Source organism: Arachis stenosperma, chromosome 3 (assembly GCF_014773155.1).
Source record: "Arachis stenosperma cultivar V10309 chromosome 3, arast.V10309.gnm1.PFL2, whole genome shotgun sequence".
NCBI lineage: Eukaryota > Viridiplantae > Streptophyta > Magnoliopsida > Fabales > Fabaceae > Arachis > Arachis stenosperma.
The window spans coordinates 93,918,013-93,931,252 of NC_080379.1; the positions used below are offsets into that span (position 1 = coordinate 93,918,013).

At 43.1% G+C, this 13,240-nt stretch overlaps 1 non-coding gene across 1 annotated transcript; it reads left to right on the forward strand.

Moving 5' to 3' along the window:
• The first annotated feature begins 2,066 nt into the window (after positions 1-2,066).
• On the forward strand, positions 2,067-2,174 carry LOC130972116 (small nucleolar RNA R71). Its single transcript, XR_009083313.1, has one exon. It is a non-coding gene; the product is annotated as a small nucleolar RNA R71 (small nucleolar RNA).
• Positions 2,175-13,240: the final 11,066 nt, after the last annotated feature.

Sequence of the window (13,240 nt, forward strand, 5' to 3'; positions counted from 1 at the left end):
AAACGCCGGGCTGGTGCCCATTTCTGGCGTTTAACGCCAGCTTCTTGCCCTTTCCTGGCGTTTAACCCCAGTCTGGTGCCCCTTTCTGGCGTTAAACGCCCAGAATGGTGCCAGACTAGGCGTTAAACGCCCATTTGCTGTCCTTACTGGCGTTTAAACGCCAGCGAGATTTTCCTCCAGGGTGTGCTATTTTTCTTTCTATTTTTTATTCTGTTTTTGCTTTTTCAACTGATTTTATGACTTCTCATGATCATCAACCTACAGAAAATATAAAATAACAAAGGAGAATAGATAAATATAACATTGGGTTGCCTCGCAACAAGCGCTTCTTTAATGTCAGTAGCTTGACAGAGGGCTCTCATGGAGCCTCACAGATACTCAGAGCAATCTTGGAACCTCCTAACACCAAACTTAGAGTTTGAATGTGGGGGTTCAACACCAAACTTAGAAGTTGGTTATGGCCTCCCAACACCAAGCTTAGAGTTTGACTGTGGGGGCTCTGTTTGACTCTGTTTTGAGAGAAGCTATTCATGCTTCCTCTCCATGGTGACATAGGGATATCCTTGAACCTTAAACACAAAGGATTCTTCATTCACTTGAATGATCAATTCTCCTCTGTCCACATCAATCACAGCCTTTGCTGTGGCTAGGAAGGGTCTGCCAAGGATGATGGATTCATCCATGCACTTCCCAGTTTCTAGGACTATGAAATCAGCAGGGTTGTAATGGTCTTCAATCTTTACCAGAACATCCTCTACAAGCCCATAAGCTTGTTTTCTTGAATTGTCTGCCATCTCTAGTGAGATTCTTGCAGCTTGTACCTCAAAGATCCCTAGCTTCTCCATTACAGAGAGAGGCATGAGGTTTACACTTGACCCTAGGTCACACAAGGCCTTCTTGAAGGTCATGGTGCCTATGGCACAAGGTATTGAGAACTTCCCAGGATCTTGTCTCTTTTGAGGTAATCCCTGCCTAGTCAAGTCATCCAGTTCTTTGGTGAGCAAAGGGGGTTCATCCTCCCAAGTCTCATTACTAAATAACTTGTCATTTAGCTTCATGATTGCTCCAAGGTATTTAGCAACTTGCTCTTCAGTGACATCTTCATCCTCTTTAGAGGAAGAATACTCATCAGAGCTCATGAATGGCAGAAGTAAATCCAATGGAATCTCTATGGTCTCATTCTGAGCCTCAGATTCCCATTGTTCCTCATTAGGGAACTCATTGGAGGCCAGTGGACGCCCATTAAGGTCTTCCTCAGTGGCGATCACTGCCTCTTCCTCCTCTCCAAGTTCGGCCATGTGGGTCATGTTAATGGCCTTGCATTCTCCTTTTGGATTCTCTTCTGTATTGCTTGGAAGAGTACTAGGAGGGAGTTCAGTAATTTTCTTGCTCAGCTGTCCCACTTGTGCCTCCAAGTTTCTAATGAAGGACCTTGTTTCAGTCATGAAACTTTGAGTGGTTTTGATTAGATCAGAGACCATGGTTACTAAGTCAGAGTGGCTCTGCTTAGAATTCTCTGTCTGTTGCTGAGAAGATGATGGAAAAGGCTTGCCATTGCTAAACCTATTTCTTCCACCATTATTGTTGTTGAAACCTTGTTGAGGTCTCTGTTGATCCTTCCATGAGAGATTTGAATGATTTCTCTATGAAGAATTATAGGTGTTTCCATAGGGTTCTCCCATGTAATTCACCTCTTCCATTGAAGGGTTCTCAGGATCATAAGCTTCTTCTTCAGATGAAGCGTCCTTAGTACTGCCTGGTGCATCTTGCATTCCAGACAGACTTTGAGAAATCATATTGACTTGTTGAGTCAATATTTTGTTCTGAGCTAATATGGCATTCAGAGTATCAATCTCAAAAACTCTTTTCTTCTGATTTGTCCCATTGTTCACAGGATTCCTTTCAGAAGTGTGCATGAATTGGTTATTTGCAACCATTTCAATGAGTTCTTGAGCTTCTGCAGGCGTCTTCTTCAGATGAAGAGATCCTCTAGCAGAGCTGTCTAATGGCATCTTGGACAGTTCAGACAGACCATCATAGAAGATACCTATGATGCTCCATTCAGAAAGCATGTCAAAGGGACACTTTCTGATCAATTGTTTGTATCTTTCCCAAGCTTCATAGAGGGATTCACCTTCCTTCTGTCTGAAGGTTTGGACTTCCACTCTAAGCTTACTCAATTTTTGAGGTGGAAAGAACTTTGCCAAGAAGGCATTGACTAGCTTTTCCCAAGAATTCAGGCTTTCTTTAGGTTGTGAGTCCAACCATATCCTAGCTCTGTCTCTTACAGCAAAAGGGAATAGCATAAGTCTGTAGACCTCAGGGTCAACCCCATTGGTCTTGACAGTGTCACAGATTTACGAGAATTCAGCTAAAAACTGATGAGGATCTTCCAATGGAAGTCCATGGAATTTGCAATTCTGTTGCATTAGAGAAACTAATTGAGGCTTAAGCTCAAAGTTGTTTGCTCCAATGGCAGGGATAGAGATGCTTCTCCCATAGAAGTCAGGAGTAGGTGCAGTAAAGTCACCTACCACCTTCCTTGCATTGTTGGCATTGTTGTTGTTTTCGGCTGCCATGGGTTCTTCTTCTTTGAAGATTTCTGTTAGATCCTCTATAGAGAGTTGTGCTTTAGCTTCTCTTAGCTTTCGCTTCAAGGTCCTTTCAGGTTCAGGGTTAGCCTCAACAAGAATGCTTTTGTCTTTGCTCCTGCTCATATAAAAGAGAAAAAAACAAGAAAATATGAAATTCTCTATGTCACAGTATAGAGATTCCTTGAGGTGTCAGAGGAAAAGAAAAATAGAAGGAGAAGGTAGAATAATTCGAACTTATCACCAAAGACAGAGTTCGAATTGTGCATTGAGGAGGAGTGTTAGTCCATAAATAGAAGGATGTGAGAAGAGGGGAAGAAATTTTCGAAAATTAAGTAAAAGATTTTAAAAACATGTTAAAAAAAACTAATTGATTTTCGAAAACTAAGAGTGGAAAAGAAATCAAGTGATTTTTGAAAAAGATTTTGAAATTATAAATCAAAAAGATATGATTGAAAACTATTTTGAAAAAGATGTGATTAAAGAGATATGATTGAAAAGATATAGTTTTAAAAAGATATGATTGAGAAGTTATGATTTGAAAAACAATTTAAAAAAAAGATTTGATTTTGAAAACTAATGACTTGGCTAACAAGAAAGATATGATTCAAACATTAAACCTTTCTCAACAGAAAAGGCAACATGTTCTGAGATGTTGAATCAAATCATTAATTGATAGCAAGTATTTTTGAAAATGGAAAGAAATTGATTTTGAAAATATATGATTGAAAAGATATGATTTGAAAAAGATTTGATTTTGAAAAAAATTTGAAAACTTGAAAAAATTTGAATTAAAAACAAAATCTTTCCTATTGTGCCATCCTGGCGTTAAACGCCCAGAATGGTATACATTCTGGCGTTTAACGCCCAAAACACTACCCTTTTGGGCGTTAAACGCCCAACCAGGCACCCTGGTTGGCGTTTAAACGCCAGTTTTCCTTCTTCACTGGGCGTTTTGAACGCCCAGCTTTTTCTGTGTAATTCCTCTGCTGTATATTCTGAATCTTCAATTCTCTGTATTATTGACTTGAAAAGACACAAATTAAAAATTTTTTTGGATTTTTAATAATGAGGAATAATCAAAATGCAACTAAAATCAAATAACAATGCATGCAAGACACCAAACTTAGAAGTTTGTATACTAACAAATTGAGAATGCATATGACAAACAACAAAAATACTCAAGTCAAGAGAATTTAAAGATCAGAGCAAGGAAATCATCAAGAACATCTTGAAGATCACTTAAGACACATGAATGAATGCAAGAAGAACAGAAACATGCAATATTTTGGTTTTTATGATTTTGTAATTTTTTTGGATTTTTCGAAAATTAAGTGGAAAAGAAAATAAAGATATCAAAATTCTTAATGAGAATTCCAGGAATCATGCAATGTTAGTCTAAAGCTTTAGTCTAAAGAAATTAGACATGGCTAGCCAAGCTTCAGCAGGACATTGCATTCAAGAGCTAAATTGATGAGAATCAATCAACTTTGGTGATGATAAGAACATCACCTTGAAACACTAGAATTCATTCTTAAGAACTCTGAACATAAATACCTAATCTAAGCAACAAGATGAACCGTCAGTTGTCCAAACTCAACAATCCCCGGCAACAGCGCCAAAAACTTGGTGCACAAAATTGTGATCATCAATGGCGCCATCAACATGGTACGCTCAATTGAAATCTCAACTCTTTATCACAACTTCGCACAACTAACCAGCAAGTGCACTGGGTCGTCCAAGTAATAAACCTTACGCGAGTAAGGGTCGATCCCACGGAGATTGTTGGTATGAAGCAAGCTATGGTCATCTTGTAAATCTTAGTCAGGCAGATTCAAATGGTTATAGATGATTTATGAATAAAGCATAAGACAAGGATAGAGATACTTATGTAATTCATTGGTGAGAATTTCAGATAAGCGTATGGAGATGCTTTGTCCTTTCCGTCTCTCTGCTTTCCTACTGTCTTCATCCAATCCTTCTTACTCCTTTCCATGGCAAGCTGTATGTTGGGCATCACCGTTGTCAGTGGCTACAATCCCGTCCTCTCAGTGAAAATGTTCAACGCACCCTGTCATGGCACGGCTAATCATCTGTCGGTTCTCAATCAGGTTGGAGTAGAATCCATTGATTATTATGCGTCTGTCACTAACGTCCAGCCTTCCAGAGTTTGAAGCTCGTCACAGTCATTCAATCATTGAATCCTACTCAGAATACCACAGACAAGGTTTAGACCTTCCGGATTCTCTTGAATGCTGCCATCAATTCTAGCTTATACCACGAAGATTCCGATTAAGGGATCCAAGAGATAAACATTCAAGCCTTGTTTGCTTGTAGAACGGGAGTGGTTGTCAGGCACGCGTTCATAAGTGAGAATGATGATGAGCGTCATATAATCATCACATTCATCAAGTTCTTGAGTGCGAATGAATATCTTGGAATAAGAACAAGCTGAATTGAATAGAAGAACAATAGTAATTGCATTAATACTCGAGGTACAGTAGAGCTCCACACCTTAATCTATGGTGTGTAGAAACTCCACCGTTGAAAATACATAAGAACAAAAGTGATCATTGGCTTTGGCCCCAGAGAGGGAACCAGAAGAACCAAGATGAGAATACAATAGTAAAAGGTCCTATTTGTAGAGAACTAGTAGCCTAGGGTTTACAGAAATGAGTAAATGACATAAAAATCCACTTCCGGGCCCACTTGGTGTGTGCTAGGGCTGAGCATTGAAGCATTTTCGTGTAGAGACTTCTCTTGGAGTTAAACGCCAGCGTTTGTGCCAGTTTGGGCGTTTAACTCCCATTCTTGTGCCAGTTCCGGCATTTAACGCCGGGCAGTTTTGAGCTGATTTGGAACGCCGGTTTGGGCCATCAAATCTCGGGCAAAGTATGAACTATTAAACATTGCTGGAAAGCCCATGATGTCTACTTTCCAACGCCGTTGAGAGCGCGCCAATTGGGCTTCTGTAGCTCCAGAAAATCCACTTCGAGTGCAGGGAGGTCAGAATCCAACAGCATCTGCAGTCCTTTTCAGTATCTGAATCAGATTTTTGCTCAGGTCCCTCAATTTCAGCCAGAAAATACCTGAAATCACAGAAAAACACACAAGCTCATAGTAAAGTCCAGAAAAGTGAATTTTAACTAAAAACTAATAAAAATATAATAAAAACTAACTAAAACATACTAGAAACATACTAAAAACAATGCCAAAAAGCGTACAAATTATCCGCTCATCAATCTAACATTGAAATGTTGTTGGGTTTTGACTTTAATCTCATTGGGTAAGGTAAGGTCTCACTAAACCCTTGTGTTTAGTTATTTTTGTGAACCCTAGGTTTGATGTTGGTATATTGTATGATGTTGGATTGAGTTTTGGTATTTGTTGGAATTGGTTTGAGGCTTTTGGATCGAGCTTTGTGGCATCATTTTGGTTTTTGGTGCATTTTGGGAATCGGCCAAGGTATAGTTTCAGTTTTCTTTATATAATATGTATTATTTCTAGATACTTAGGTTAGTGGACTCTAAGATCGGATTGAATGATGTTGGTGCATGATTAATTATGTGTAAATTTATGTTTAATGATGAAGAAGTGAGATGGAGTGTTAGAATGTGTGATATATAAATTATGATGATAATATGAAGAGTATTCGTATTGTTTATGATTATGATGATTGATGATGGATATTGATGATTATGATTAGTGATTTAATGAGAATTAGTAGTGGTTAATTATGTTTTTTGTTGATTGATGATGACTATGAGGTTTGGTAACATATTGAGAAATTGTAGATGGAGTTTGAAAAAGAATTAAGTGATTAGGTGTGAAAATGCATGTGATATGATTGAGGAGTAACGATAAATGTGTGGTGGTATTTTTGGTAATAAATTGTTGATTTTTGTTATATTAGGGTGGAAAGATTAAGTGAAATGGAGGTTGAGTTGATTGAAGTGTAAATAAAATGGTAAAGTGTAGCATGTGGTATTGTTTGTGATGAAATTGGGTATGTTTTGGTTTGGTTTGATTTTGGAATTTGGAAACTAGAGAACTTTGATATTTTTGTGTAAAACTTGATTTTTGGAGAAGTTTGACGGATCATAACTTGATCCTCAGACATTGAAATTCAATGATTTTTATTTTAAATTAAAGACGATTTCAAGAGCTTTAAAATGATATAAAGTTTAGGAAAACAGAGCTTTAAAATGATATAAAGTTTAGGAAAACAGAGCTTTGTAAAGGAAGTTATGAACATTTAAAGTTTGGTCTTTAAAACTGAAATTTCTGCAACTTGACATTTTTCTACAATCTGAGGTACATGCGTACGCGGACCCCTTCATATGCAGACGTGCGTCTCTGTCAAGCCTTCTCACGTACGCGGTCCATGCATGCGTACGCAGGACGGTCCAATTTTTCTTGGATGCATATGCAGCATATTAGCATGCATACGCGGACGCACTTTCTTCAACGTGTGCGTACATATGATAGGGGGTGAGTACGCACAACCCCAATTTTGCTGAAAAATTATTTTTCTTCATTTTTCAAGGGTTCTCTAGCTTTCCAAAATTGTTTATCTACTTTTTAGGAGTGTTAACTAGTAGTTAGGCCCTAAGACTAATAGAGATGGGTTGGTGACTTAAATTGGTAATTTATGTACGAATTTAAAAGACGGTGACTTAGGCTTGGTATGTCAGTTGGGTGGTGTTCATACCCTGACCGGGGTCCTCCAACTCGGCAAATTCGTAAGAGGTCCGACCTTGTCCTAAAAGCTCACACCTAAAGGTCGGACCTCGGACAAAGAGCAAGGAAGGCCCATCAAAAGGAACGCAGCCCAAACCTAAAGGCCGAAAAGGCCTAGAATAGGCGGTTCCACAAAGATAGAGATAAAACTCCCAAAGATAAGATAAGATAAGAATTTCTTATCCGGGGAAGATCACTGCCAACCACTATAAATACACTGGAGCACCCAGGTATGGCATTCATTCCAAATCTACACATATCTGCTTGGACCCATGCTAACTTAAGCATCGGAGTGTCATTGCAGGTACAACCACCAACAATTCTGCATATCAAGCTCGGGTCACTGAACCCCCCTACCTCGGGCCTTTCCAGACGACCGAGCTGCACGTTTCAGGCAAACCCTCGGAACATTGGCGCCGTTGCCGGGGACCTGGAAGTCATCCCTCTACCATGGCGGACAACCCTCTCAACGATGAGCGCGCTACTTCTTAACAAGAGGACGAAATTGACACCAGAGAACGACCGGACAGCCCTCTATCACCACGTACTCCAGGAGGAAACAAACAGAATCACCCAAAAACATCACCCCCAAACAAGGATCCACAAAATTCCGAAAGAGAGAAGAGCTCGGAAATTCTAGAAGCAGTCCGGGCATAACAAGACCGACTAAAACAACTCGAAGAGGACATAAAGAAACAGAAAGAAACTGAACAAGATCTGAGAAGGGAGACTCGAAAGCGCAGAGAATTAGAAGAAAAACTGCGGAAAATAGAGGCCAACCTGAAAAACCGGACGGAACGCGGCACCACCACCGAAGACAACCATGATCCCTTCACGCAAGAGATCATGAAGGAGAAGGTACCGCGAAACTTCAAACCACCCGATATGGACCTCTACGACGGCACCACCGATCCAAGTCATCACCTCAGCAACTTCAGAAGCAGAATGTACCTAGTCGACGCCTCCGATGCGACTCGGTGCAAAGCCTTCCCCACCACTCTCACCAAATCAGCCATGAAGTGGTTCGACAACCTGCCACCAAGATCAATCACCAGCTTCGAAGACCTAACCAAAAAATTCCTAACAAGATTCTCTATTCAAAAGGACAAGACAAAACATGCCCCCAGTCTACTCGGGATCAAACAAGGTGACCAAGAAACTCTCCGAAAATACATGGAGCGATTCAACAAAGCCTGCCTGGACATACAACACCTGCCCACCGAAGCAGCCATCATGGGACTAGCAAACGGCCTAAAAGAGGGACCGTTTAGCCAATCCCTATCCAAACGATACCCGACCTCCCTATACGAGGTGCAGGAGCGAGCAGAAAAATATATCAACATGGAGGAAACCTCACAGCTAAGAGATTCTTCTAGGAAGGAATCAACCTACCCACTCCGAGATCGGGATCGAGAACAGAAAAAGAAAGAAGAACCCAACTCGGACAAGCCACGGAAGTACCACAGCTACACCCCCCTCCGAGTCTCCCTGGTAGACGTCTACAGAGAAGTATGCCACATCGAAAGGATCCCACCGCCCCGACCGCTAAAACATAAGAAAGCAGGGAGAGATCGGTCCGAATACTGTGAATATCACAAGCTCTACGGTCATTCTACTAACGACTGCTACGACCTAAAAAATGTTATAGAAAAGCTAGCCAGAGAGGGAAAACTCGACAGATACATAGCAGAGAAAGGAGAAGAGACCAGGAAGAGAAGGCGGGGAGACAACGAAGATCGGGCCGAACAAACCCCACGAACCCCTGAAAGACATGTTCACATGATAAATGGAGGTTTTGCAGGCGGAGGAATATCCAAATCCTCACGAAAAAGACACCTCAAAGAAGTCTATCACGTCCGAGAAGACAGTCCCCTGCCCGAATTACCTACTATTTCATTCACCCGAGAAGATGCTCAAGGGATAACTCCCGGACACGACGATCCAATGGTAATCACCGTTATCCTAGCAAACGCCAACTTGCATCGAACCCTGATTGACCAGGGAAGCTCAGCAGATATCCTGTTCAAAACGGCCTTCGACAAACTCGGACTTGAAGAAAAAGAACTAAAGGCCTACCCCACCGACCTATTTGGACTAGGGGATACTCCGATCCATCCCTTAGGATACATCTCGCTACACACTACCTTTGGAAGAGGCGAGCAATCTAAAACATTAAGCGTAGACTACATTATAGTCGACGTCACTTCAGCATACAATGCCCTCATTGGGCGACCAACCCTAAACAGACTAGCAGCTATAGTCTCGACCCCACACCTCTGTATGAAGTTCCCTACCACAAAGGGAATCGCTACTCTAAAAGGCGACCAAAAACTAGCACGACGATGCTACAACGAAAGCCTGAGCCTAAAAGGGAAAGAGGTCAACACAATAGAACTCGGATGAGTTCAATCCCGAGAAGACCTCCGGCCACAGCCAGAAGGAGAAACCGAAAAAGTCCAGATTGGAAACACACCTGAAAAAACAACAAGCATAGGAGCAAACCTCGAAACGAGCCTAAAAGAGGAACTCATAACCCTCTTAAGGGAGAATTCCGACCTCTTCGCCTGGAAAGCCTCCGACATGCCGGGCATAAGTCCCGACCTGATGTGCCATAAGCTATCGGTTTACCCGGGATCCCGGCCTGTCCAACAAAGGCGCCGGAAGCTCGGACCCGAGCGCATGCAAGCAATAGAAGAACAAGTACAGGCACTGCTAGATGCAGGGTTCATTAGGGAAGTAAAATACCCCCTATGGCTCGCAAACGTGGTCCTGGTAAAAAAGCCCAACGGAAAATGGAGGATGTGCGTCGATTACATAGATCTCAACAAAGCTTGCCCCAAAGACCCATATCCACTACCAAACATCGACACATTAGTAGACGCAGCCTCAGGCTATAGATATCTCTCCTTCATGGACGCATACTCGGGATACAATCAAATCCCCATGTACGGACCCGACCAAGAAAAGACCTCGTTCATAACCCAAGGGCAAACTACTGCTACGTAGTAATGCCCTTCGGGCTAAAAAACGCAGGAGCAACCTACCAGAGGCTAATGAACAAAGTGTTCTCAGAGCACATCGGACTACAGCTGGAGGTGTACGTCGACGACATGCTGGTAAAAACACAAGAAGACAGAAACTTGCTGACCGACCTCGCCAGTGTTTTCGGCACCCTCAGAAAGCACAACATGAGACTTAACCCGACAAAGTGCACCTTCGCCGCAGAAGCCGGAAAGTTCTTAGGCTTCATGCTGACTCAAAGGGGCATCGAAGCAAACCCGGACAAATGCCAAGCGATACTCAATATGAGGAGCCCGACGTGTGTCAAGGAAGTACAACAACTGAATGGAAGGCTAGCCGCACTGTCAAGATTCTTGGCAGGATCAGCAATAAAGTCACTACCTCTCTACTCACTCCTAAAGAAAGGGAAACCCTTCTCATGGACCCCGGAGTGCGAAAAGCCTTTCAAGACTTCAAGGAATTCCTCGGGCAGCCACCAATCCTAACCCGACCTCCAAAGGGAGAAGAACTCGTACTATACCTCTCGGTTGGACATCGGGCAGTCGCTTCAGCGTTAATACGAGAAAATGACCAAGGACAACACCCCATATACTTTGTAAGCAAGGCACTACAAGGGGCCGAATTAAACTATCAGAAGATAGAAAAATTCGCCTACGCCCTAGTGTTCACAGCCCGAAGGCTCCGTCCCTACTTTCAAGCCCACACCATCAAAGTCCGGACAAACCAACCAATGAGACACATCCTCCAAAAAACAGACCTGGCAGGACGAATACTGCAATGGGCGGTGGAACTGTCCGAGTTCGACCTCCACTATGAAACCCGGACTGCCATAAAATCCCAGTATTTAGCCGACTTCATCGCAGAATACACTGAGACCCCTGGAACTCCACTCTCGTGGAACCTGTACGTCGACGGGTCCTCAAACAAAGCAGGAAGCGGAGCCGGGGTTATACTCGAAAGCGACCAAGGAACACGGATAGAACTATCCCTAAAATTCGAGTTCCAGGCTTCGAACAACCAAGCCGAATACGAGGCCCTACTAGCAGGTCTAAAGCTAGCCGGAGAGGTCGGAGCCTAAAAAATCACGATCTTCAGCGACTCCCAGGTCGTCACATCATAAGTAAATGGAAGCTACCAGGCCAAAGACCCCACTATGAAAAAATACCTGGACCAAACACAGGCACAACTACGCCACTTTTCAGAGATACAGATTCAGCACATACCTCGGGAACAAAATGCCCGGGCAGACGCCCTCTCAAAGCTTGCCAGTACCAAGCCCGGAGGCAACAACAGAAGTCTCCTCCAGGAAACCTTACAATCTCCCTCCGTGCTAAGAGAGGAAGAAGCGCTAAATATATCCAACCAACAGCAATGATGGATGACCCCCATACTCAACTACCTAAAGTCGGGAACTCTCCCCGCCGAAAGAAAGGAAGCTAGAAGACTCACAAAAGACGCCCATAATTATACACTAATTCACGACATATTATACAGAAGAGGATTCTCAAACCCCCTCCTTAGGTGTGTCCCGACCTCAGAAACAAAGAGCGTCCTCGAAGAAGTCCACGGAGGCATGTGTGGGAACCACCTCGGAGCTCGAGCATTATCCAAGAAAGTAGTCCGAGCCGGATTCTACTGGCCGACTTTGCAAAGAGACGCAACGGAATTTGTAAAAATATGCCCCCTGCCAAAAACACGCCAATTTTCACAAAGCACCACCCGAAGACCTTATCAGCGTCACCGCACCATGGCCCTTCGCCAAATGGGGACTTGACCTACTCGGCCCGTTCCCTCAAGGACCGGGGCAAGTCAAATACCTCATGGTGGGGGTCGACTACTTCACAAAGTGGATCGAAGCTGAACCCTTAGCCACCATCACGGCTCAGAAAAGCCGCAAATTCCTATACAAAAATATCGTCACGAGGTTCGGAGTCCCCTACTCCATCACCACAGACAATGGAACACAGTTCACAGACACAAGTTTTCAAAACTTGGCGGCCGAGCTAAAAATCAAACAGCAATTCACCTCAGTCGAGCACCCACAAGCCAACGGACAAGCGGAGGCCGCAAATAAAGTCATCTTGGCCGGGTTAAAACGAAGACTCCAAGAGGCCAAAGGGGCATGGGCCGAGGAGCTCCCCCAGGTGCTATGGGCATATCGGACAACCCCACACTCTACAACGGGAGAATCACCATTCCGACTAGCTTACGGGATGGAGGCAATGATTCCTATCGAAATAGATGAAGGGTCACCCCGAGTCATCTTCTACAACGAAGAAGGTAACCCACAGGCACAAAGGGAAGAACTCGACCTCCTCCCCGAGGTCCGAGAAGAAGCCCGGATCCGAGAAGAAGCCTTAAAACGGCGAACGGCCCTCAGATACAATCAGAAAGTAATAAAACGAAGCTTCTCAATTCACGACCTAATTCTGATCCGAAATGACATCGGAACACAAAAGTCGGGAGAAGGGAAGCTAGCTGCAAATTGGAAGGGACCCTACAAGGTAACAGAAGTCTTAGGAACAGGCTATTACAAAATATCCGACCTAGAAGGCAATGAGTTGCCCAGGGCCTGGCACGCCTGTAATCTAAGACGATACTACAGCTAGAAAAACTTGACCCGAGGTGTACTCTTTTTCCCTACAAGGGTTTTTTAATGAGACACCCGGACAAGAAAAGCACCCGACCTAGCCAAGGGTAAGCACTCTGTAAATATTCTTTCCTTTTAATACTAATCGAATTTTTCTCTGTTCCTTCTCCTTTTTCTCCCTCATCACGAAACAAATCCTGAAAAGTACCCCGCCAAGGCGCATTAATTTATGCTCGGCAAAACGCAAAAAAATCATTGCCAAGAGACCACACAAGGTCGGCAAAGATAAAGCGACGAG